The 23,757-nt window shown below is 36.8% G+C and overlaps 1 long non-coding RNA gene across 1 annotated transcript; it reads left to right on the top strand.

Moving 5' to 3' along the window:
- Positions 1–647: 647 nt before the first annotated feature.
- On the top strand, positions 648–22,579 carry LOC131383347 (uncharacterized). The gene is made up of 3 exons (XR_009213344.1): positions 648–701; positions 22,303–22,399; positions 22,534–22,579. It is a non-coding gene; the product is annotated as an uncharacterized LOC131383347 (long non-coding RNA).
- The last annotated feature ends 1,178 nt before the right edge of the window (positions 22,580–23,757 follow it).

The raw sequence follows: 23,757 nt of genomic DNA, 5'->3' as shown, positions 1-23,757 counted from the left end.
GGTATTTTTCCTTAAGTGTATCAGTAGGCCCCCTGTTATTCTTGCTGCCTTCACTCTAGTTCAGGCTTTATTACATTTATCATGGGGCAACTTAAAAAATTCAATAATTTCACAAATTCTTACATCCCAACTAAAATTTATCATACATACTTGTCATATTTGAATTCTTAAAAACAATCCAAATATTTCTAAATTCTTCATATTGTCCCAATATATTTTTCCAGCCTCATGTCAAGCTGTTTATCCAATCTTCAATTTAATTTAGTCTTAAGATTCCTCACAAATCAGCATTTTTAACCTCCCCCTGCTCCTGCCGTTGATTCTATTACTTCCATCATCTGAAACACCTCATGGTTAAACCCTGTCTATCACATAAGGCAGCTTTCAGTCACAACCACTGAAGCCTCTCTTGACACTCCTAATTTGATATGATTATATTATTCTCCATCTCTCATGTATTTGTTGTGTTTTTTTCTTTTAAAAAAAAGTCTTTTTACACCATAAGTTCTTATTTTTAAAAATCTTATTCCAAAATATACTACTACATGTATATGTCTCGTTCTTTATCCTCTCCATTTTTAAACATCTTCAGAACAGATTGCATGCCTTTCTCATCTGTGTCACATGCAACAGCTTGCAGAGTTCAACATGAACTGAGATGAGGCAGGAGTGTAAAAACACTGAACAGAGAATTAACAGATGTGAGTTCAAATCTTCTCATTTTTTTGGCTCTATGACCTTCTCTCTGTGCCTGTTTCTATTTTTGTAAGGTTAGGAGATTGAATAAAGTTTATTTGAAGTTCTTCTCAATAATGAAATATGGTAGTTACCATATTTCTAAATTATTATTGTTATATAGTATTATATTAATGACTATTATATTATTTATAAATTTGAAAATATAGATAAAATTAACATGGTGGATAGTTAAAAAGCAAAATTTTAAATGATGGGGTCAACAAAGTTTAAGACATGCAAATAAGTCTGGCAGTGCTTTAAATATTTATTCTGCATGTCATCTATACTTGCTGTTAATATAATGAGTCATCATTTGCCTTATACCTAATCTGGAATAATGGCATAAAGATACTGTCTGTGTTTTTTGCTGGCTTCTATCTGCATATGTAGCAGTTTGAATACCTACTGTTTTGCTATACATAATGCTACAGCAATTACATTAGTGGTTGTTTATATCTGTATCACGAGTACACACAATTTTAAATGAATTCCCATACTCTGTAGTGGCCATAACACATTTTGATTGATCAATAAAGGGTAAGAACACCTTCCTATAGCAATGATTAAGATTTTATCAAATAGTGATTTTTGTCATAGGTATCTGTGTGAATGAAGTGGCATCCTCAGTCTCAGAATCAGATTTGTCCTAAACTGTATTTATGCCAACAATTTAATATTGTACCTACAAGCTAAGGACAATTTAACGCCAATTCGTTTTGAAAAATTTACAATGAGATTCAGTTTGCTAATAATAAATAAATAAGAATAAATTCCTCATAAACAGTAAAAGGAACCATTTACTTAAGCATTTCAAAGGATTTTGCCACTAGATTTTTAATGGTTAACAGTCACAATATTATAGAGGCAAATTGCATTGTTTATGTGTTTTATTTTTATCAACAAATATTTATAAGCACCAATTTTATGGTAGATGCTGCACCAGGCGCTGAGCATTCAAGAGCCATATTTCCTGGCCTCGAGTTCATTATCACTGTATTCTCCTACCTATATAACACTAAGCATGTAACCTAATCTGATAATTTTCTATCTTCTTCCTTTGCAATTTCCTTGAAATTCCTGCTCTGTGATCTGAAAAGTCTTCCACATTTTTAACATGTTTAAACATTTCCGTCACTTTAGTGCCTGACATGAAACCTGACTATAACAGAGGAAATTGCTGACGCTGGCCAGATGCGGTGTCTCACGCCTGTAATCCCAGCACTTTGGGAGGCCCAGGCAAGCAGATCATGAGGTCAGGAGATCGAGACCAACCTGGCTAACATGGTGAAACCCCGTCTCTACTAAAAATACAAAAAATTAGCTGGGCGTGGTGGTGAGCGCCTGTAGTCCCAGCTGCTAGGGAGGCTGAGGCAGGAGAATGGCGTGAACTCGGGAGGCGGAGCTTGCAGTGAGCCCAGATCACGCCACTGAACTCCAGCCTGGGCAACAGAGCAAGACTCAGTCTCAAAAGAAAAAAAAAAAAGAAATTGCTGCCCCTGTAGGCAGCCTCACAATTAGGCAGGAGAAGGAAATAAAGGGTATTCAATTAGGAAAAGAGGAAGTCAAATTGTCCCTGTTTGCAGATGACATGATTGTACATCTAGAAAACCCCATTGTTTCAGCCCAAAATCTCCTTAAGCTGATAAACAACTTCAGCAAAGTCTCAGTATACAAAATCAATGTACAAAAATCACAAGCATTCTTATACACCAATAACAGACAAACAGAGAGCCAAATCATGAGTGAACTACCATTCACAATTGCTTCAAAGAGAATAAAATACCTAGAAATCCAACTTACAAGGGACATGAAGGACCTCTTCAAGGAGAGCTACAAACCACTGCTCAATGAAATCAAAGAGGATACAAACAAATGGAAGAACATTCCATACTCATGGGCTGGAAGAATCAATATGGTGAAAATGGCCATACTGCCCAAGGTAATTTATAGATTCAATGCCATCCCCATCAAGCTACCAATGACTTTCTTCACAGAATTGGAAAAAACTACTTTGAAGTTCATATGGAACCAAAAAAGAGCCCACATCACCAAGTCAATCCTAAGCCAAAAGAACAAAGCTGGAGGCATCACGCTACCTGACTTCAAACTATACTACAAGGCTACAGTAACCAAAACAGCATGGTACTGGTACCACAACAGAGACACAGATCAATGGAACAGAACAGAGCCCTCAGAAATAATGCTGCATATCTACAACCATCTGATCTTTGACAAACTTGACAAAAACAAACAATGGGGAAAGGATTCCCTATTTAATAAATGGTGCTTGGAAAACTGGCTAGCCATATGTAGAAAGCTGAAACTGGATTCCTTCCTCACGCCTTATACAAAAATTAATTCAAGATGGATTAAAGACTTACAGGTTAGACCTAAAACCATAAAAACCCTAGAAGAAAACCTAGGCATTACCATTCAGGACATAGGCATGGGCAAGGACTTCATGTCTAAAACACCAAAAGCAATGGCAACAAAAGCCAAAATTGATGAATGGGATCTAATTAAACTAAAGAGCTTCTGCACAGCAAAAGAAACTACCATCAGAGTGAGCAGGCAACCTACAAAATGGGGGAAAATTTTCGCAACCTACTCATCTGACAAAGGGCTAATATCCAGAATCTACAATGAACTCAAACAAATTTACAAGAAAAAAACAAACAACCCCATCAAAAAGTGGGTGAAGGATATAAACAGACACTGCTCAAAAGAAGACATTTATGCAGCCAAAAAACACATGAAAAAATGCTCATCATCACTGGCCATCAGAGAAATGCAAATCAAAACCACAATGAGATACCATCTCACACCAGTTAGAATGGCCATCATTAAAAAGTCAGGAAACAACAGGTGCTGGAGAGAATGTGGAGAAATAGGAACACTTTTACACTGTTGGTGAGACTGTAAACTAGTTCAGCCATTGTGGAAGTCAGTGTGGCAATTCCTCAGGGATCTAGAACTAGAAATGCCATTTGACCCAGCCATCCCATTACTGGGTGTATACCCAAAGGACTATAAACCATGCTGCTATAAAGACACATGCACACGCATGTTTGTTGCGGCACTATTCACAATAGCAAAGACTTGGAACCAACCCAAATGTCCAACAATGATAGACTGGATTAAGAAAATGTGGCACATATACACCATGGAATACTATGCAGCCATAAAAAATGATGAGTTCATGTCCTTTGTAGGGACATGGATGAAACTGGAAAACATCATTCTCAGTAAACTATCGCAAAGACAAAAAACCAAACACCGCATGTTCTCACTCATAGGTGGGAATTGAGCAATGAGAACACATGGACACAGGAAGGGGAACATCACACTCCAGGGACTGTTGTGGGGTGGGGGGAGGAGGGTGGGATAGCATTAGGAGATACACCTAATGCTAAATGACCAGTTAATGGGTGCAGCACACCAACATGGCACATGGATACATATGTAACAAACCTGCACATTGTGCACGTGTACCCTAAAACTTAAAGTACAATAATAAAAAAAAGAAAAAAATTGTTTAACATATACAAATTATATATGTTTATTATGTACAGCATGGTGTTTTGAAATATTTATACATGTGAGAAGTCAAGATTGTGCTAATTAACATGAATTATCTTATATGCTTATTATTTTTTGTGTGGAGAACACAAATTTATCTGTTAGCCATTTTTAAGAATACAATACATTGTTATTAATCATGGTCACCATGATGTACAATAAATCTTTGAAATTATTTCTTCAATCTAACTAAAATTTTGTATGCTTTGATGAACATATCCCCTTCCTCCTCTTCCTCACCCACCCCTATCCCCTGGTAACCACCACTGTATTCTCTGCTTCTATGAGTTGGACTATTTTAATTTCACATATGAGTGAGATCATCCAAAATCATCCTACTATGGCCAGCATTACTCTGACAATTATAGTGTCTCGTTTTACAGTTTTTGCCTTAAAGATTGTTTTATTTGATATAAGAATAGTTAGCTCTGCTTTCTCTTTGTTTCCTTTGGCAAGGAATAGCTTTTTCCATCCTTTCACTTTCAATCCATTTGTGCCCTTGAAGCTGAAGTGAGCCTCTTGTAGGTAGCATATAAATAGGTCTAGAGTCTGGGGCCATGGGTGCCTCCCCAATACTGGATTTCGCTGAGGCAGGCCTGGAGTTGCATTCAAGGCCATTCCATTGTCTCAGGCTCCAGGCCCAGCCTAGATGCCACACCAGCTCAGAGATCAATCAGCCAACATGGCTTCAGGTTTTAGGCACACACCAGTGCCAGGACAACACTGAGACCACAGAACAGGTTTGAGCCCATGGGGGAAGACATGAATCCTAAGTCCACAGGAGTTGGTGTGGAGCCTGGGTCTGCATGGCTAGTTCTAAAGCCTTGATTTTTTGAGGGCTAACCTGGCACCAGGGTCTTCTGGGGTGGTCCTGGACCCTGGGTTTATTAAAGCCAGCCTGGACCCCATGTCCCCAGAAGCCTGAGGCTATAGGAAGCTAGGGCTGGCCTGGTGCTGGGACAGGCATGGGGCCTTGGTATAGGTATGGGTATGGGTATGTGGGATTCTGGGATCACAGATGCTGTTCTGGTTCCTGGTGCCACAGAGGTCAGCTCGACATGGGGTGAGTAGGTTCTGTCCTGGAGTCTAGGTCTAGTAAGTCTCATCCGGGTCCTCTATCCACAAGGGCTGACCTGTAACCTGGTTCCACAGGGGCAGTTCTAGAACCTATGTCTCTTGGGGCCAACCTAGCACTGGAGATTACTGAGATGAGCATGGACCCTGGGTCTGCTGGAGCAGCCCTGCACCCTCTGTATGCTGTAGCTTGGAGCTATAGGGTTGACTTAAGGGGTACAGCCATGGGGACTGGCCTTGCACAGGGCAGTCCTGGAGCCTGTTTCCATGGTGCCAGCCAGGGGTGACTCAAAGGGTGTCTTTAAAATGGGATATAATTTTATTAGAGCAAAAAAAGGATGCAGTTGCTCAGAGAAGAGTTTACAAGGAAAATTTGTTTAATAGTAACTGACCATGTATTTCAGAATGTGCAGTGGGTTTAAAGGGTTAGGGAGGGGCAATATTTTGAGTTGAGAGGGAATGTTGACAACCTTTCAGGCAAGCGAATAAGTGGATTTCAACTAGATGAGGCAACATGGGCAATGATACAAATTTTCCATTGTGCTTTACAATAATCAGAGAATATCAGGAACACCAAACTTAACCAGCTTCCCTAGTTAGAGAAAGTGCATAAATAGTCGTAGTGTTGCTGAGATAAAATTCTAAAGTGGCAGTAAGTCAAAACTGACAATACTATAGGGGAAATATCTAATAAGATTAGTCTTCACAACTGAGGCCCTGCAGGAGCTAAAATTTAAAGCAATTTTTAGTTTATTCTTAGTCATCCTACTTTTCTATTCTTTTATATGAAAACTCCTAATGTTCTTAATCAGTTTTCTCTACCACCATATTCTGAGAATAAAATATATCTTGCTCATGTAACTAAGAAAGTACTGATCATAAGGTATCAATCTTACTCAAATCTAAACTTACCTAGTGTATTAGTCCATTCTCACACTACTATTAAGAAATACATGAGACTGGGTAATTTATGAAGAAAAGAGGTTTGACTCACAGTTCCACAGGCTTAACAGGAAGCATGACTGGGAGGCCTCAGGAAACTTACAATCATGGCACAAGATGAAAGGAAATCAAGGACCTTCTTTACAAGGTGGCAGTAGAGAGAGAAAGGTTAGGGGAGTGCTACATACTTTTAAACCAACAGATCTCATAAGAAATCACTATCACAAGAACAGGAAGGGGGAAATCCGCTCTCCTGACCCAATTACCTCTCACTAGGCCCTTCCCCTGACATGCAGGAATAACAATTCGACATAAGATTTGGGTGGGGACACAGAGCCAAAATATATTATTCCACCCCGGTCCCTCCCAATTGTATGTCCTTCTCATATTTCAAAACCAATCATGCCTTCTCAACAGTCGCCCTAAGTCTTCACTCATTCCAGCATTAGTCGAAAGTCTCATCTGAGACAAGGTAAGTTCCTTCCACCTATGAGCCTGTAAAATCAAAAACAATTTAGTTACTTCTGAGATACAATGGGGTACAGACATTGGGCAAACGGTCCCATTCCAAATCAGAGAATTGGACAAAAACAGGGGCTACGGGCCCCATAGAAGTCCAAAACCCAGCAGGGCAGTCATGAAATCTTAAAGCTCCAAAATAATCTCCTTTGATTCCATGTCTCTCATCCAGGGTACACTAGCGCAGGAGGCAGGTTCCCAAGACCTTGGCAGCTCCACCCTAGTGACTCTGAAGGGTACAGCCCCCATGGCTGCTTTCATCAGCTGGTGTTGAGTGCCTGTGACTTTTCCAGGTACACGGTACAAGCTGTCAGTAGATCTAACATTCTGGCCCCTGGTAGACAGCAGTCCTCTTCCCACAGCTCCACTAGGCAGCGCCCCAGTGGGTACTCAGTGTGAAGGCTCCAACCCCACATTTCTCATCCCCTCCACACTGCCCTAGTAGAGGTTCTCTATAAGAGCTCTGTCCCTGAAGCAGAATTCCTGCTGGATATCCAGGTGTTTCTATACAGCCTCTGAAATCTAGGCAGAGGTTCCCGAACCTCAATTCTTGCCTTCTATGCACCCGCAGACACAACGCCACTTGGAAACTGCCAAGGCTTCATGATTGCAGTCTCTGAGGCAATGGCCCAAGCTGTACCCTGGCCCATTTTAGTTACATGACCTTAGCTGGAGTGCTTGAAACACAAGGTGCCATGTCCCAACGCTGCACAGAACAATGGGGCCCTAGACTGCGACCATGAAACCATGTTTCCCTCCTAGACCTTTAGGCCTGTGATGGAAGGGGATGCCATGAAAATCTCTGAAATTCTCTGGAGACATTTTCCCCATTGTCTTGGCTATTAACATCTGCTCCTCATTACTTATGCAAATTTCTGCAGCAGGCCTGAATTTCTCCCCAAAAAATGCGTTTCTTTCCTACTACGTGGGTCAGGCTGCAAATTTTTCAAACTTTTATGGTCTGGTTCCCTTTGAAATATAAGTTCCAGTTTCAGACCGTCTCTTTTTGCATGCATATGAGTGTACAATTTTAGAAAAAGCCAAGTCACATCTTGAATGCTTTGCTGCCTAGAAATTTCTTCTGCCAGATACCCTAAAACATCTCTCTCTAGTTCAAAGTTCCACAGATCTCTAGGGCAGAGGCAAAATGCTGCCAGTCTTTTTGCTAAAGCATTGTAAGAGTTACCTTTACTCCAGTTCCCAGTAAGTTTTTCATCTCCATCTGAGACCACTTCATCCTGGACTTCACTGTCCATATCACTATCAGAATTTTGGTCACAACCATTCAACAAGTCTCTAGAAAGTTGCAAACATTCACTCATCTTCTGAGCCCTACAAACTGTTCCAACCTCTGCCTGCTAACCAGTTCCAAAGTTGCTTCCAAATTTTCAGGTATCTTTATAGAAATGCCAACTTCTCTCAGTACCAATTTTCTGTATTAGTTCATTTTCACACTGCTATAAAGAACTACCTGACACTGAGTGATTTATGAAGAAAAGAAGTTTAATTGACTCACAGTTTTTCAAGCTTAACAGGAAGCAAGACTGGGAGGCTTCAGGAAACTTGCAATCACGACAAAAGGTGAAGGCGAATCAGGGACCTTCTTTACATGATGGCAGAAGAGAGAGAGAAGAGGGAAATGCCATGCACTTTCAAACTATCAGATCTCATGATAACTTACTCATTATTAAGAGAACAGAAAGGGGAACATTGATCCCCATGATCCAATTACGTTCCACCATGCCTTTCACCTGACACGTGAGAATTACAATTCCACATGAGATCTGGTTGAGGACACAGAACCAAACCATATAACCTAGAGTGTTCCAATTCTGCCTTTCATGCAGAAAAACAAAAATAATTTATTTAATTATTTGTATATTTAGGCTTTTCAAATATGGATCAATTCCATTTCTTTCCGACTTTTCTTGCACATTGCTGTTCGGCGTATTCCTGTCATTTATTTTCATCTCCATTGGCTCCATTTCCTCCACATGAATCATGACAAATTTATCTCCAACATAGAAAAATTTTCCTTAGCTCCAAAATACCTCGTACCACTCCATAACCTTTGCCTACTTTCTGAACATTTTGCAAAAGTATTTAGCTTACTGTATCCACTTCTACAATTCTCATATACTTCTAAACTACGATTTCTTACTCTACCAATCTACTAAAAATATTCATGCTGAAATTATCAAGCATTTCATGTTCAAATAAAAAATATTTTAGTCCTCATTCAGTGTGTATCTCTATACAATTTGGGACTATAAACAATTCCCTACAGCTTAAAACTCTCCGTTCTTAATGTTTTTTTTTTTACATTTTCTCCTTTTTTTATAGCTCCTTCCTTTTCTATTGTGTAACCCTTAAATATTTGTTTCCCTAGTTTACATCATTTATCTTATTTTTTTCATGAGATACTCCACATCTATATTCACATTTTCATTTTCATCTCTCTTTCTAGTTGTAAACCATTTTTTTCCGGGAATCTATTAATCTGAATGTATTGCATGTACATCAGATATAAAAAACATTTTCTCTCTCTTCTCTCCTCTCCTTTCTCAATTTTTCTGCTCATTGATATCAACTTCAATTAAGTTTAATTAATCATATTCCACTTCTTCCTCTTTTCAACATCCTATTGATCACTAAATCATATCAGTTATATACCAGAAATATCTCTAAAATTGACTTTCACCTTTTAACATTTACTTATATTGTTTACTTCGGATTCAAATAATATTCCTTCTGATTTATTTCAGAAACCATATGTCTTGTCTGTGTTTCCAAACAACTTTCACACACTATAGCCATGGTACTCTTCTAAAGAAGCATAATTGATTATGTCACTTTTCAGATTTCAAAATACTTTTGACTTACATTTTTCTCAGGCCACATATTGAACTCTTCAGTGTAAAGCTACTTCATATTCTGTCCTCTTATGTTGTTTATCTCCACTTTCTAATATCAATGTATTTACATAAACTCCTATCTTAAAGAACACCTCAATATCCTCAGTTATACTTCATTTCTGATTGCTCTCAGTCCTTGTATTAATGCATAAGAAAAGGTTTTTTCCCAAAATTTCTTACTTTTTTTCTTTTGAAAATCCCTGCCCATTCTTCATGTGCCAGCTCAAACAAATGACAGTAGTACACCTCTCCTAAATTCTCCAGACTGCATTAAATTGTTTATACATAATGCTGTCAAATCACTTCATCCAAATCTCTTCAACAGCAATTATTACACTAAATTTTAACTGTTTATATAATTGTGAGCTATTTATGTGTATATGTGTATGTGTGTATGTGTGTTTATATATGTGTGTGTATATAATATATGGGGTATATATCTATAAATAAATTTATACATATAGTCATCATATATCTCTTAATTATAATATTAGGTTGGTGCAAAAGTACTTACAGTTATTGCCATTAAATATACATAATATATATGATGACATATTGATCAAAATCTTACAATACCCATGTCAAAGTTTTTCAGCTGACTTCAGTTTCACTCGAGTCCCTGTGAAAAGACCACCAAACAGGCTTTGTGTGAGCAATAAAGCTTTTTAATCACCTGGGTGCAGGCGGGCTGAGTCCGAAAAGAGAGTCAGGGAAGGGAGATGGGGTGGGGCTGTTTTATGATATTTGGGTAGGTAAAGGAAAATTACAGTCAAAGGGGGTTGTTCTCTGGCAGGCAGGGGTGGGGGTCACAAGGTGCTCAGTGGGGGAGCTTTTGAGCCAGGATGAGCCAGGAGAAGGAATTTCACAAGGTAATGTCATCAGTTAAGGCAGAGACCAGCCATTTTCACTTCTTTTGTTGTGGAATGTCATCAGTTAAGGCAGGAACAGGCCATTTTCACTTCTCTTGTGATTCTTCACTTGTTTCAGGCCATCTGGACATTTACATGCAGGTCACAGTGCATATGATGGCTTAGCTTGTGCTCAGAGGCCTGACATTCAGGACCAATGCACAATCTGGAAAACTTGTTTGGGAATACTTTCTCAGTAGTAAAAAAATGAAATTCCAGTTATACCTTTATTAGATTTTCCTACAACTAACTTTCCAACTGAAAAATATAAACAGAATCAGGTTGATAGTAGAAAAAATAAGGGTAAGTAACATTTTTAATAAAACAACCCTAAATGAATTTAATTTACCTAGTCCATCTATCTTCTATAGGTAATATTCCATTTTTTAAAGGAGATTACTGAACCACTTTCAGAGATATTTGAGATATTGGGAGGAAAGTAATAATGATAGATTATTAGAAACATATCAATGTAGCAAATTTTTAAATGAGAGTCTGTGTCATTACTCATTTATCAAAAACTTTTTAAGCTGTAATCCCTGAACTAGGAATTTAGAAGATAGAGTTAAGATAAACAAATATATCCCCTGATTTCAAGGAAATTCATCCTAACCAATTAATGTATATGTGTGTGTGTATCTATACATATATGTGTGTGTGTGTATATATATGTGTGTATGTGTATATATATATATATGCACATGCACACAAACTATAAAATGTTTCATTAAAAACATATTTATTAAGAAAGTTTATGCAGAAGGGGAAATATTGAGAAAAAAATAAAGTTCAACAAGGGGACACTCAGCAATTATCTTTTTGAAAAAAGCAATATTATATCTAAATATTACATTTTACCTAATGGTCAACCTATAGTTTTGAACATCAAATATTATTTCTGAACACAACGGTAAAATGAATTATTCAAGTGAGAACTTATAAATATGTAGATGGGGCTACATTGATTATTAAACATTATAAAATATTTGGTTGATTATGTGTTGAGCTGACCTAATTTTAACTTTCTAGTAGTGTTGGTATCCCAACAAAATATGATAAATTTGGAGAGTCTGGACTTCAAATAGTCATGTAACATATAATTTTATGTTTATGGAACATTATAAACTAAATACAAACACATAGTGGATTAGTCATTTGATGAATAATTATGTTCATAGGGCTCTGACCAATATCAACTTGGAACTTTTGTGGTAGCTCATAAATCAGTTGTGAAAGTATTTTGATGAGGGTTGTATATTAGATTATTGACAAACGAATACTTGCTCCTTCTGTGACACCACTTTGCTGGGGATATACTTCTCTCCATGATATCGGCCTTAGTCACATGGCTTGATTTTGCCTCATAGTGAGTAAAATATACTTCTGCACCTTAGATTTTAGTCTCAACCATGTGACTGGGTAAATGAGATTCTAGCAAACAGAAAAACAAGCAGAACCATAAAACATGCTTTGTGCAATTAGGTTAACCTGTGATGTTTCTGCCATTGCTATGAAAAAGAGCATGTCTAGGTTATTCCACTTGTCCAACCTAGCATATATTTTTTGTTTTGTTTTTTCTTTCGCTTTAAGTAGAACATGCTCAGTTTAACTCACCTGTTCCAGTTAAAAGAGAGTCAGGAACACGTAGTTTGACGGATTCAACCTAACATGCAGTTTGGAGTCAAGCCCAGCCAAGTTTAAATTAAATCAGCAAAATCTCAGCTGATCCATGGAAGAAAGAAATGAGATTTTGTTAGACTGTTTTGTCACATAGCAATAGCTAATAGTGTGAAACATAACCGGTAACTTACAGATAATGAAATAGAATGGAACAAAATAGAACAGAAAATGTAAGAATGGTTAACTCATAGTAGCGACAATAATTAAATTATTGAATTTAATTGAATTTAGATATATTAAATAAGCATACACATGTGTGTTCTGGGGTACAATATAAAATGTAGTTTTTACTGTGTTTCATTTTTTTTATTTGAAAATTGCTGACCTGAATGAAATTCCTGGAGTATGGCACATTACTCTGGCATTAACCCTGCATATTTAATCTATTTATTTATTTATTTAATTTTGTATTTTTTTTTTTTTTAGTTCCATGGGTTTTTGGGGAACAGATGGTGTTTTGTTACATGAATAAGTTTTATAGTGGTGATTTCTGAGATTTTGGTTCACCCATCACCTGAGCAGTGTACACTGTACCCAGTGTGTAGACTTTTATTACTTTCCACGCCCACCCTTGCTCCCAAGTCCCCAAAGTCCAATGTATCATTCTTAGGCCTTTGTGTGCTCATAGCGTAGCTTCTACATATGAGTGAGTTACAATGTTTAGTTTTCCATTCCTGAGTTATTTCACTTAGAATAATAGTCTCCATTTCCATCCAGGTTGCTGTGAATGCCATTCTTTCATTCCTTTTTATGGTTGAGTAGTATTCCTATATACATATATGTATATGTGTGTGTGTGTGTGTGTGTGTATAGATATAGATATAGATATAGATATAGATATATATCTCACATTTTCTTTATCCACTAATTGATTGATGGACATTTGGGCTCAATTGCAAATTGTGCTGCTATAAACATGCATATGTAAGTATCTTTTTTGTATAATGACTTATTTTCCTCCGGGTAGATACCTAGTAATGGGATTGCTGGATGAAAAGATAGATCTACTTTTAGTTATTTAAGGAATCTCCACACTGTTTTCCATAGTGGTTGTACTAGTATACCTCCACACCAACATCTGTATCTATTATTTTTTGATAATGAACATTCTTGCAGGGATAAGTTGGTGTCACATGGTGGTTTTTATTTGCTTTTACCTGATCATTAGTGACGTTGAGTATTTTTCCATATACTTGGTGGCCATTTGTATATCTTGTTTTGAAAATTGTCTATTCCTGTCCTTAGCCTACTTTTTGATGGGATTGCTTGTTTTTTTTTTTTTTTTTGCTAATTTCTTTGACATCTTTGTAGATTCTGGATATTAGTCTTTTGTTGAATGTATAGATTGTGAAGATTTTCTCCCACTCTGTGAGTTGTCTGTTAACGCTGCTGATTATTTCTTTTGCTATGCAGACGCTTTTCAGTTTCATTAAGTCCTATCTTTCTTTGGTTTTGTTGCATTTACTTTTGGGTTCTTGGTCATGAAGTCTTTGCACAAGCCAATGTCTAGAAGGGTTTTTCCAATGTTATCTCCTATAATCTTTAAGATTTCAGGTCTTAGATTTAAGTCTTTGATCCATCTTGAGCTGATTTTTGTATAAGGTGAGCAATGAGGATCCAGTTTCATTCTTCTTCTACATGTGGCTTGCCAATTATCCTAGCACCATTTGTTAAATAGGGTGTCCTTTCCCCACTTTATGTTTTTGTTTGCTTTGTTGAGGATCAGTTTGCTGTAACTATTTCGCTTTATTTCTGGGTTCTCTATTCTGCTCCATTGGTCTATGTGCCTATTTTTATACCAGTACCATCCTGTTTTGGTGACTATGGTGTTATAGTATATTTAAAGTTTGGTAAAGTAATGCCTCCAGATTTGTTCTTTTTGCTTAGTCTTGCTTTGTCTATGTGGGCTCTTTTTTGGTTTCATATGAATTTTAGAATTGTTTTTTCTAGTTCTGTGAAGAATGATGGTGGTATTATGATGGGAATTACGTTGAATTTGTTGATTTCTTTTGGCAGTATAGTCATTTTCACAACATTGATTCTACCCATCCATAAGCATAGGATGTGGTTCCATTTGTTTGTGTCATCTGAAGTTTCTTTCAGCAGCATTTTGCAGTTTTCATTACAGGGGTTTTTCACGTCCTTGATTAGGTATATATTCGTAAGGTTTGTTTTTTGTTTGTTTGTTTGTTTGCTTGTTTGTTTTGGCAGCTATTATGAAAGGAATTGAGTCCTTGATTTGATTCTAAGCTTGGTCACTGTTGGTGTGTAGCAGAGCTACTGATTTGTGTACATTAATTTTGTATCCTGAAACTTTGCTGGATTCATTTACGAGTTCTAGGAACTTTTTGGATGAGTCTTTAGGGTTTTCTAAGTATACAATCATATCACCAGCAAACAGCAAGTGTTTGACCTCCTATTTACCAATTTGGTTGCCCTTTATTTCTTTCTCTTGTCTGATTGCTCTGGCTGGGACTTCCAGAACTATGTTGCATAGAAGTGGTGAAGGTGTACATCCTTGTCTTGTTCCAGTTCTCAGGGGGAATGCTTTCAACTTTTTCTCCATTCAGTATGTTGGCTGTGGGTTTGTTGTAGACAGCTTTTATTACATTAAGATTTGTCCCTTCTATGTCGATTTTGCTGAGGCTTTTAGTCATAAAGTCATGCTGTATTTTATCAAATGCTTTTTCTGCATCTATTAAGCAGACCACGTAATTTTTGCTTTTAATTATGTTTATGTGGTGTATCACATTTATTGACTTATATATGTTAAACCATCCCTACATCCCTAGTATGAAATCCACTTGATCATGGTGGATTATATTTTTGATATGCTGTTGGATTCAGTTTGCTAGCATTTGGTTGAGGATTTCTGCACATATGTTCATCAGGGACATTTGTGTGTAGTTTCCTTTTATTGTTTTTTCTTCCCTGGTTTGGTGTTAGGGTGTTACTGGCTTCATAGAATGATTTAGGGAGGATTTTCTCTTTATCTTTTGAAATAATGTCAAGAGGACTGGTACCAATTCTTCTTTGAATGTCTAATAGAATTCAGTGGTGAATCTGTCTGGACCTGGACTTTTTTTTTTGTTGGGAATTTTTTTACTGCCACTTTAATCTTGCTGCTTATTATTGGTCTGTTCAGAGATTCTATATCTTCCTAGTTTAATCTAGGAGAGTCATATATTTCCAGGAATTTATCTTTCTCCTCTAGGTTTTCTAGTTTATGAGCATAATGTTTTTCGTTGTAGCTTTGAATAAGCTTTTGTATTTCTTTGGTATCAGTAATTGTGGTATCAGTAATCCCATTTCATTTCTAATTGAGCTTATTTGGATCTTCTCTCCTCTTTTCTTGGTTAGTCTTGCTTATGGTCTATCAATTTTATTGTCTTCTCTAAGAACCAGCTTTTTGTTTCATTTATCTTTGGTATTATTTTGTTGCTGTTGTTTCCATTTCATTTAGTTCTGCTCTGACCTTCAATATTTCTTTTCTTCTGCTGGATTTGGGGGTTTGTATTGTTTTTGTTTCTCCAGTTTCATGAGGTGTGACCTTAGATTGTCTATTTGTGCTCTTTCTGGCATTTTGATGTGGGCATTTAATGCTATGAACTTTTTTCTTAGTACCACTTGTGCTGTATCCCAGAGGTTTTGATAGGTTATGTCACTATTATTCTTCAGTTCAAATAATTTTTTAATTTCCATCTTGATTTAATTGTTGACCCAATGATCATGCAGGAACAGGTTATTTAATTTTCATGTATTTTCTTGGTTTTGAGGGTTCCTTTTGGAGTTGATTTCCAATTTTATTCCACTGTAGTCTGAGAAAGTACTTGATATAATTTTGATTGTCTTAAATTTACTGAGACTTGTTTTGTGGCCTATCATATGGTCCATCTTGGAGAATGTTCCATGTGCTGATGAATAGAATGTACATTTTGTGGTTGTTGGGTAGAATGTTATGTAAATATTTGTTAAGTCTATTTGTTGTAGTGTATCGTTTAGGTCCATTGTTTCTTTGTTGACTTTCTGTCTTGATGACCTGTCTAGTGCTGTCAGTAGAGTATTAAAGTCTCCTACTATTATTGTGATGCTGTTTATCTTATTTCTTAGGTCAGTAGTAACTGTTTTATAAATTTGGGAGCTCCAGTGTTACGTGCATATATATTTAGAATTGTGATATTTGCCTGTTGGACTAGTCGTTTTATCGTTATATAATATCCCTCTTTGTCTTTTGTAACTGCTGTTGCTTTAAACTCTGTTATATATGATATAAGAATAGCCACCCCTACTTACTTTTGGTGTCCTTTTGAATGGAATATCTTTTTCCATCCCTTTACCTTAAGTTTATGTGAATTCTTATGTGTTAGGTGAGTCTACTAAGATAGCAGAAACTTGGTTGGTGATTTCTTATCCATTCTGCCATTCTGTATCTTAAGTGGAGCATTAAGGTCATTTACATTCAATATTAGTATTGAGATGTGAGATACTATTCTATTCATTGTTCTATTTGTTGCCTGAATGCCTTATTATTATTGTCTCATTGTTTTATAGGTTCTGTGAGATTTATGCTTTAAGGAGATTCTATTTTGGTGTATTTTGAGGATTTGTTTCAAGATTTAGAGCTCTTTTTAGCAGCTCTTGCAGTACTGGCTTGGTAGTGGCAAATTCTCAGCATTTGTTTGTCTGGAAAAGACTGAATCTTTCCTTCATTTGTGCAGCTTAGTTTTGCTGTATACAAAATTATTGGCTGATAATTCTTTCATTTAAGGAGGCTAAAATTAGGGCCCCAATCCTTTCTACAATGTAGGGTTTCTGCTGAGAAATCTGCTGTTAATCTGACAGGTTTTCCTTTATAGGTTACCTGATGCTTTGCCTCATAGCTCTTAAAATTATTTCTTTTGTCTTGACTTTAGATTACTTGATGACTATGTGCCTAGGCAATGATCTTTTTGCAATGAATTTCCCAGGTGTTCTTTGAGATTCTTGTATTTGAATGTCCAGATATCTAGCAAGGCCGGAGAAGTTTTCCTCAATTATTCCCTCAGATATATCTTCCAAATTTATATTTCTATTCTTCCTTGGGAATATCAATTATTCCTAGGTTTGGACTTTAGCATAGTTCCAAACTTCTTGAAGGCATTGTTCATTTTTAAAATTCTTTTTTCTTTGTCTTTGAAAGATTGGGTTAACTTGAAAGCCTTGTCTTCAAGCTCTGAATTTATTTTTTTCTGCTTGTTTTATTCAATTGCTGAGGCTTTCCAGTGCATTTTGCATTTTTCTAAATGTGTCTTTGACTTCCAGAAGTTATGATTGTTTTTAATTTGTGCTATTTCACTGAAGAATTTTGCTTTCATATCCTTTATTTATTTAAGGTAGATTTCACCTTTCTCTGGTGCCTCCTTGATTTGCTCAATAATCAATCTTCTGAATTCTTTTTCTGGCAATTCAGAGATTTCTTCTTGGTTTAGATTCATTGCTGGTGAGCTGGTATGATCTTTTGCGTGTTAAAGAAGCTTATTTTGTCATATTACTGTAATTCTTTTTCTGGATCCTTCTCATTTGAGTAGACTATGTCAGAGGGAAAATCCGGGATTCAAGGGCTGCTGTTTAGGTTATTTGCCCCACAGGGTGCTCCCTTGATGTGGTGTTCTCCCCCTTCCCCTAGGAATGAGGCTTCCTGAGAGCTGAACTGTAGTGATTGTTTTTGCTCTTCTGGGTCTAGCCATCCAGCAGAGCTACCAGGCCCCAGGCTGGTACTGGGGAGTGTCCACAAAAACACTACAAAGATTGCATCCTGCGATGCGACCTGTCTCAGGTCTTGCAGCCATGGATACCAGCAGCTGCTCTGGTGAAGGTGGCAGGGAAGTGAAGTGAACTCTATGAAGGTCTTTGGTTGTGTTTTTGTTTAGTGTGGTGGTTTTGTGCTGGTTGGCCTCCAGCCAGGAGGTGGCACTTTCAAGAGCGCATCACTGTGGCCCTATAAGAAGGCTACAGGTTTGCCATGGGGATATCTGGTTAAGTATTTGGGTTTCTCAGGCAGTGGGCAGGGCCTTAGAGCTGCCAAGAGATTATGACCTTTGTCTTTGGCTACCAGGTCGGGTAGAGAAAACCACCAGGTGACAGCAGAGATAGGAGTGTCTGAGTTCAGCCTCTCCTTAGGGCTTGCTGTGGCTGCTGTGGGGCATGAGGGTGTGGTTCCCAGTCCAGTGGAGTTATATTCCCAAGGCGATTATGGCTGCCTCTGCTGAGTCATGTAGGTCACCAGGAAGGTGGGGGAAAGCTGGCAGTCACAGGACTCACCCCACTCCCACACAGCTTGCAGTCCTAAAGGCTGGTCTCACTCTCACTGTACATCCCCACAACAGCAGCAAGTCTATTTCTAGGTAGCCAGTCACCAGGGCTGAGAACTTGCTCCAAATCATGAGCCTCCCCACTGAGAAAGAAAGCAGACTCACAGGTTTTCTGTGTCTCAGGGAGTCTGTAGCAGTGATCCAGTTTCTTCAAAGGGTCTGTGGATTCTTTTAGCTTTCTTGGTACGTTCCTGTGGTAGTTCTTGGAACAAAAGTTCAATCTGTGAGTCTCCACACGATGCTCTGCCCATCCGAGTGGGAGCTACAAGCTAATCCTATCACCTATCCAACACCTTAATCCTTCTTAACCTTTTTAGCAACTCAAGTAAGATTTAAAATGAATGGTCATCAAATTTGTAAATTATTAAAACCTATGAGAGAAATAATGAATAATTTGGATACAAGATTCAGGATTGCAAAAATCCTATTGTTTGATCTCCAAGTAAAAGAAATTTGAATATAGGTCAATGGAATAGTGCTATATGACCATTTAAATACCTAATTGGGTCACACAATGCATCATTAGAAATATATATCAGAGATGAAAGATAAGATAGCCTAGTTTCATTCTGTTTGAAGGTAGACCAACTTGACAGATTACATTCAATTTAGGCCCATAATGCTTTGAAAATTTCTGTGTCACACTGAAGGAGTTTGGTTGCATATATAATTAGTGAAATAGCTTTAAACTAGATGATGTAAATAATGTCATAAACAAAACTAGATAAGTTTTCATTGTAGCAGGAGAAACTCACTGGGAAAACATGTAGAGATGATTTTTGTATGGAAGACAGTTGAAATTTTTGTGTTGCAATAGGGTAGCAAGATATAGCTTGCTTAGCACAAAGCTTAATTATGTGGAATGATAAGCAATAAGTGTAATGGGGTGTTAAAACAGAATCATATTAGTGGGGAATCATCAACATTTATTCAGTTTGATGGAGAAACCTTCTTTGAGTGATGTGACTTCAGAAGTTACTTTAATTACAGGTCTAAGTAAGAGGAATACCAAACTTTAGGAAAGGTAAAACAAGAAAAACATTAGCAGGAACAAAGGGTGGAAAAAATAGAGCATCAACTTAACAAAAAAGGGATTGTAGGTTAATTAGAAGATGAGAGAATAGAGACGTTTTTGAAGTAAAGGCAAACATTTCTCAGAGAAGGTAGTGAAGAGAATGAAAAGTCTTGGACTGGAAGAAACAAGGCCCTCTGTAGAGAAGCAGCAGCTACTCACTTTGAATAATGACAAGACTCAGGCAGAGCTGGAGGGATAGAATCTTATATGAAGGTTGCAACAGTTCAGAACATCAAAAGCCTCTCAAAAGTATCTACTTATTTTATTTTTCAAATATTCATTGTGAACATATATATTTCAGATGTGAATTCAGTGTTTAAAACTGTCCTGAGGGTGAGCGTTCATGATGTTTGCCATTTTAGAACATTTGCCAGTGACACTACATGATTACTTAATGAAAATATCATAAATTTTAAGTGGCATAGAATCAATTTCACTGGTTACTTATTTATCTGTTAATTTATCTTGAACAGCAACTGCTGAAAATTTTTGGGGAACATAATATGGGACACATGTTTTAAAATAATAGTCTCAATGATCATTACATTCCTGGAAGTTACTGAACATCTTGGAATTAGAATGGGCCTTGGAGATCAAGTGTATCTGTCTTACAAATTCAGAATCCTACCTAAGCCCTTCATAGGTGTTTATCTACTGTCTGCCTGAAAAGTATCAGTGACTTCGTTGACATTAGTGTCCACTGTTACATAATGATATTGATGCAATTTATTCCTTAATTTTATAAGTAATTATCATTTAAAACCAACCTGCACCTGGACACAGTGGCTCACACTTGTAATCCCAGCACTTTGGGAGGCCGAGGTGGGCAGATCACTTGAAGTCACGAGTTTGAGACCAGCCTGGCCAACATGGTGAGACCGTATCTCTACTAAAAATACAAACAAACAAACAAACAAAATAGCCAGGTGTGGTGGTGGGTGCCTGTAGTCCCAGCTCTTGGGAGGCTGCGGCAGGACAATCACTTGAACCTGGGAGACAGAGGTTGCATTAAGCCACTGCACTCCAGCTGGGCTATAGAGTGAGACTCTGTCTTAAAACAAAACAAAACAAAACAGAAAACCAACTTGCAAATTTTGATTAAACCATTTGCCAATTCACTAAACTGTATCCCTAGTGTGAAAAATAAAATCAATATGCTTTACTAATAATTGAAACTTGCAATTTAATTTTTTTTACTTGCCATTCAGAATGTATTTTACTCCCAAAGGAAACCTATCCACCCTGTATTCTGATAGCAAGACAGTCTCTCAAAACAGTGGTTCCCAGTCATTCCAATGTTTCTGAATCATTGAAAAGCTAATTCCATAATCTGAAAAATGTTGAAAGCTATGAGCATTTATCTGAGAACAAATGACCATAAGATTAAGATTTGCGTATACTGTCAGTACAATGTCAAATTGACTGAATCCATTGTGAACCTCCAGTTAAGAATGCTTTGGATGTATGGGGAATTGAAATCTCCTATCTGGATCAGTTTAGAGATAAAGATTGCTCTCCCTGTGTGCTGGACCATTTCCAGTTTCTCTCTTTGGGTCATTGTGTGGTTCCTCCGAATTTACCTTTTCAAGATAGTGATGGGCTTTATCAATGTGAATGTTTGAAAGAATATAATAGTATTAGTCATTCTATATAATTTTGCCATAAACATTTATGTAATAGAGTTTTTCTCTTGTTCCTAACAAGATTTACAAATTCAATATGGAACAGAGGTAAGGTAAAACTAAACTATTATTTAAATGTGAACACAGAAGCCTATCTTAATTGCTGCTAAATAATTACAAAATTGGCCATAGATCTGAATATAAACTCTTTGCTTTGGGCCAGGCGCTGTGGCTCACTCCTGTAATCCCAGGACTTTGGGAGGCTGAGGCGGGTGGATCACAAGGTCAGGAGTTCAAGACCAGCCTGTCCAAGAGGGTGAAACCCTGTCTCTGTTAAAAATACAAAAATTAGCTGGGTGTGGTGGTGGGTGCCTATAGTCCCAGCTTCTTGGGAGGCTGAGGCAGAGAATTGCTTGAACTTGGGAGGCAGAAGTTGCAGTGAGCAGAGATCACACCATTGCCATCCAGCCTGGGAGACACAGCCAGACTCCGTCTCCAAAACGAACAAACAAACAAACAAAAAAAACTTTGCTTTGTAAAGAACAAATATAAAATAATTACAGTGGAGTAAAATTGTAATAAAATTTAGTAGAAATTAATAGCATATAAATTTTCACTTAAAAACACAATTAGCTGTAACCATATTTGCCCTTTAAAGGCAGGGGCCATCAGCTATCTTCATAGTCTTCTCTTTTCTTGGCAGAAATGATAGGAACAGGTTGAGAACTGGAGCACATCTTCATTGTTTAGGAAGGATGGAAGGAAGTGCATTTTTTTTATTTGTTATGTTTTAATATGCAGTTCATATCTTGAAAGTTGGTGATCGAAAGAGCTAATTTTTCTTCTATAAGATGGGAATGTTTATTTTTCTTTTCATTACCTTCTTTTGTTTTTGTGAAGGGAACAGACCAGGAAAAGAGAGGCAATAAAAGAAGGATGAATTTAGTAATGTAAAGCAGAAGTAAACAGAAATGGTTTACAGGATGTAAAATAAGAGGTAAGTTAAGTATTCAATTTTAAGTTGGTTTCGTTACTTTAAATATAAACTCCCTTCACCTTTCCTACGCTTGACATAAGTGGAACATTATAAAATCAAAGCCAAAGGATAAAGTAATCTATCTGAATTAACAGGATGTACAGAATCGGGAACAGTTATGGGGAATGTGATAATATTGAGGACACCTTGTGGAAGCTGGAATTCGTAGACCAAAATGCCCATGAGCAAGTAAACCCTGAAAAATACATAGAATTCATCAAAAGAACAAGATTAGAGTGTTGCTACTAATACTTGGGTTACATATAGATAAAATGTATATGTGACATGAATTAATCTAGCATAACTATTCCATTTTCTGAAATTATTAAATTTGAGCATTGTATTTTTCTAAAATAATTTAAAAGTTTATTCTCCTTATGAAAATATTAATCTATCTCTCATAAAAATTTGTCTGCAAGAATTAGGCAATAATTATAAAAATATGGCCTTCTTTAAGCTCTACCAGCAAACAAGGTAAGTAGCATCACTCAGAAAAATATTTCATTCAATTTAAAGATTCAAAAGTAATAACTAGCATTCTGAATTATTCCCAAAGGAGAAAAAGTAAATAGACCCTTTTAGATGTATATCAACATATATCTATAACATGTGTCTTAGTGTAATCAGTTCTTCTGGTGTTAGAAATTTTTGTAAACACCTTTTATATAATGACCTATTTGTCTAAGCTTTTTTAAAAAATAGACATTGTTACTTAATGGTCATATTTAAATTAGAAATATTCTGCTTTCTGGATACATTAAATGATTCCTTTTATATGAAATATCTAGACTAGGCAAATCCATAGAGTCAGAAGGTAACTAAGTGGTGCTCGGGGGCTGGTGGGGAGGAGCAAATGTGTATTGACTGTCTGGGAATATGGGTTTCTTTGGAGGGTGATGAAAATATTCTAAAAGTAGTCAAGAGTGATGGTGACACAACTCTATGAGTCTACTAAAAATAACACTGAATTGTATACTTTAAAGAAAGAATTTTATGGTATGTGAATTATATCTGAATATTGGTGCATAAAAATTTAAATAAACATTAGAGACATCAAAGGCAAGGTGAACTCCTACAATCTGCTAACTTGGCCACCGACTCCAACAACAAATATTGCTGTGATTATAAATGTCTTGCAATGTGTTCTCTATCAGTTAAATGATCTAACCTTTATATCTTAACTAAAATAAGTACAATAAAAATAAAAATATATTTGTGATTTTTAAAAGGGATTAAAAAACCCGAACTATGTATACTGCTAAAGGGTCCGTCACCATTTTTCAGGGTTTGGATTTGATAGCTGTTTAGGCTATATTTTC

Source organism: Hylobates moloch, unplaced genomic scaffold (genome assembly GCF_009828535.3).
Source record: "Hylobates moloch isolate HMO894 unplaced genomic scaffold, HMol_V3 SCAFFOLD_4, whole genome shotgun sequence".
In the NCBI taxonomy this organism is placed as follows: domain Eukaryota; kingdom Metazoa; phylum Chordata; class Mammalia; order Primates; family Hylobatidae; genus Hylobates; species Hylobates moloch.
Note: the sequence above shows the minus strand (reverse complement) of the source record. Positions and strands in the feature narration are given on the sequence as shown.